Source organism: Alligator sinensis, unplaced genomic scaffold (genome assembly GCF_000455745.1).
Source record: "Alligator sinensis unplaced genomic scaffold, ASM45574v1 scaffold1388_1, whole genome shotgun sequence".
Taxonomy (NCBI): domain Eukaryota; kingdom Metazoa; phylum Chordata; order Crocodylia; family Alligatoridae; genus Alligator; species Alligator sinensis.
In genome coordinates, this window is record NW_005842616.1 from 945,006 (window position 1) to 948,640 (window position 3,635).

The 3,635-nt window shown below is 42.6% G+C and overlaps 1 long non-coding RNA gene across 1 annotated transcript in view; it reads left to right on the forward strand.

Moving 5' to 3' along the window:
• The first annotated feature begins 467 nt into the window (after positions 1-467).
• Positions 468-3,635, forward strand: part of LOC112551835 — a 20,077-nt gene continuing 16,909 nt past the window's right edge. Inside the window, exon 1 of the long non-coding RNA XR_003096141.1 lies at positions 468-534. This is a non-coding gene — a long non-coding RNA (uncharacterized LOC112551835). The remainder of the gene's footprint in view (positions 535-3,635) is intronic.

The window sequence follows — 3,635 nt, forward strand, 5'->3', positions numbered from 1 at the left end:
CTACAGCCAACTCCCCTTATCCCCCTGCTCTTACCTACAATCAATTTTGAATTCAAGTACTGCTTACGTGCCTTCTGCTGCTTCATATAATACCAGCCTTTCTTGGACAAGCCAGTAAATCTCATTGTGTCTTGCATATTCCTTGGCCTCTTTAAACCAAGGCAGACTTGTAAATATAAAGTGAAATATTGAACATTGACTTCTTTACAAACCTACTATAATATCTAAAAGGGCAGGGAAGCCTACTCTGAAAGTTATCTAGCAAACTATATAGCCTTTCTTAACATGGGGATTTCTTTTACTTTCTCTGAGTTGCGAGCCAGTTGTTTTTATTGCTCTGCCAAGCTTCTTAGATGGATGCAGTCACTAAAATTTCAATCCATTTCCTGATATAAATCTTTGTACAATTTGATTCCAGATCTAGGGAATTATTCGCCCACATGCCATCATCCTCCTCCCCAATACTAATGGATATATATGGGCACTTCACAAAAGAAACTGTTTTACAGTGGGGGGAGATGCCAGCCTCTGTAGGTATGTATAAAAAATAGCACTTAGTTCAATGTAAGATTCAGCTCTATGAAACCTTGAGTTCTCTATTAGCTTTTTATCCATCTGAAAGCGTTTGTATGGCACATTAAGCAATTTCTGGGCAAAACAGATGGCTAAGGCACAGAAAGATTTATGTGCATTTCTGTAGATGCATATGACAAGCCTATGATTTTATATAAAGCTCTCTGCATTTGGACCTGAGTTTGGGTCTGAGTTATATTCATTTCATAGTGTTTATTCTATAAAGGGTTTACTGCACAGGCAAAGATTGCTTAGAAGAATGCAGCCTTCCAACAGGTTTTTATATTTTCTTGTACTGGTATTCATTTAAGTGAGTTACAAAGGGGAAAAAAGTGCTGGTTCTAGAGTCCACTGCTTAAAAAAAAAAAGTCATACTACGTAGAACATACAATAATTTAATATATCAGTGAACATAACGTCTTGTTATTGGTCCTTTAACTATGTCATCCCCCATTCAGAATACAGCAGATCAGAGAGAGCACTCTCAACGGGCTCTCACCGATCCCCATTTCCATCTGGTCTTCTAAATGCTGCAAATCAAGGTTCCTTTTTAGTCAGACATTTTCTTTCATTGAGTTTCCAATTGTTATTGATGGGGCTAAGAACAAAGAAAAGCTGCACATGGCAGGTTTTTGTATCTGTAAACTTCACCTAGCATTTTTTGGCTTTCCATGGCCCTGCCTTTATAAAGGGCGGGGGAACTGCATGCAAACCATAGTAAAACCGACCCTGGCAACAGTTCATTGCAGGCTGTAAGGACAGATTTGAGCATTGTGATCCTGATTCTCTGCACATTTCCAGTTGGGTAAATCTGGAGTGATTCCATTGAAGTCAGTAGAGTTATGCCATTTCAAAACCAGGGTAAGGAAAAGGCTCATCTTTTCCAGCTGCTGTTGAGAGCATGGAGCATATCTCTGTCTTGAACTCTGATCTCTGTGGCACCTAATTTGTTGCCTCCACAGCTCTGAACAGCAAAATCAATATATTTCTGTTATGGAACTATGTTCCTTTTCTATATACTAAACCATATTTTCTTTCTCCTCTTAACTTTCCAACCCAAATCCAGAGCTGCAGAGTATATTTAAAACACATAAAGTACACTCGTCTCTATACTGTCTTAATCTTTAATGGCCTTGAATATACGAAGTTTTACATCTCACAGTCTAATGTAAGGAGCACAGTGTGAAATAATCAACTATGAAAGAACCATTATCCAGGAAGGTTAAAAAAAGAAAAGTTTTAACAGTGAGTGTTGCATCTAATTGGCAACTGAATTGAAAAATGAGTTGGGAGGGGAGAACAGCCTGCAGAAAACATTGTGGCATGGGAAATACCATCTGGAATAGGCACAGTAAGCTCTTAGGAAGGGCATAGTATTAAGATTGCTTTATAAACCGTGACAATTTATTCAAAGTGACGTTGGTGTAAATCTGATCTCCTTAAATATTTAAGCTCTAGTTTGCCTTCCTACACAGGCATAATTGATTTTTACTCATCTTTTTCCCTTTGGGAAGGAGCAGAAATTTCAGACTGGCTTTGTTTACCTTCTGTGCTCCCCAGAATTGTCCCTGATCTCATGTTTAATGATCTTTAAACACAGATCAAGTTGCAACTATCATAAAATGTTCTGATTGCCTAATTTTATATGTTATGTGCTAACAATGGGCTTGGTACTTGATAACTAGCTAAGACACAGCACTTCTTCTAAAGTTCAGATAAGGTTACATAGGAAGCTCTGGAGACGTGTACGGTATGGAAATTATTTGTAAGGAGCAAGGGGCTTTGTGGCCTTTCACTTTAGAAATAAAGATGTTGCAGAATGGTTAGCATAAATAACTACTCAGATATTGTGTTCTGAAACCACAGGATTTGTAGATTTGAGCACCAGCCAGGGACAGAAATTACACATACACTAGGTAAGTGATCAGAAACTAGTTCAAATCTGTAACACAACAGGGCTACGGACAGACATTAAAAAGCCTGAGCCTGGATTGATTCAGTCTTTGCAAGTTAGTCTAACCTGGCTAGGCTGAACCAGTTTGTAAGTATACAGACATCCCCTCTGGACTGAAGAAATGCAGGCACATGCCTGCAGTGGCTCAGGCCTGAGCCACTTCAGGCCACAGTGGCCTGAGTGGCTCTAGCCTGAGTGGCTCAGGCTAGAAGCCAGGGGGTGCTAGAGCAGCCCTCCCTCCCTTACATAGTGCTGAGTTGAGAGGGCGGGGGGCGTGACAGACAGGACAAAGTGTCTGCTTAGGGCTTGTTGGAGCTAATCAACAAGCCCTAAGCGGACACTTTGTCCTGTCTGCCTTACACAGCCTTACATGTGCTGGCTACGGTCTGTGCTGTGGGAGAGAGGAAGGGGGGGGGCGATGCAGGAAGAAACCAGGTTGATGCCACTGTGCCTGCAGTCTCTGCCAGAGCTGCAGCCAGGGAGCAGAGGGGCGAGGCCAGCCCAACTCTGGAGCAGAGAGCCCCGCCCAGGGCTGCAAAGCATCTGGGATGCTGGGGGACTCTGATTTAAGTTGCTGGGGGTCTGGGACAGACATTGCATAAACCAGTTTGATCCAAATCAGTAAAGTCTCATACTACATTCAGCCAGGTTTATCTCAAACCAGTTTCGGCCATTTCGAACCATTCGACCATTCAAACTGGTTTATGTGCACTGAACATCTGTTCTGTTACAGGTTTAAACCAGTTTCTGATCACTTAAACCAGTTTATGTGTAATGTCTGTTCCTAGCCCAGAAGTGCAGCACACACAAACTGCTCTCAAAATGGCCACCTGGTTTAAGATAGACCTGGATGGATGTAGTATCAGACTTCACTGATTTAGGTTAAATTTGTGTATTGAATGTCTGGTCCCAGATCCCCTCCAGATTCAAGTTAATGCACAGTCCCCCAGCATCACGGGATGCTTTTCACCTCCCCTGTAAACCCCCACCCCCTTGCAGGGTGGACAGGCTAGCCTTGGCCCAAGCTGTCTGCTCCAGCCGAGCAGAAAGGCATGCTCTAGCCCCTCCCCCCCGACCTCTGGCTTGGGCCACTACAGGCATATTGCCT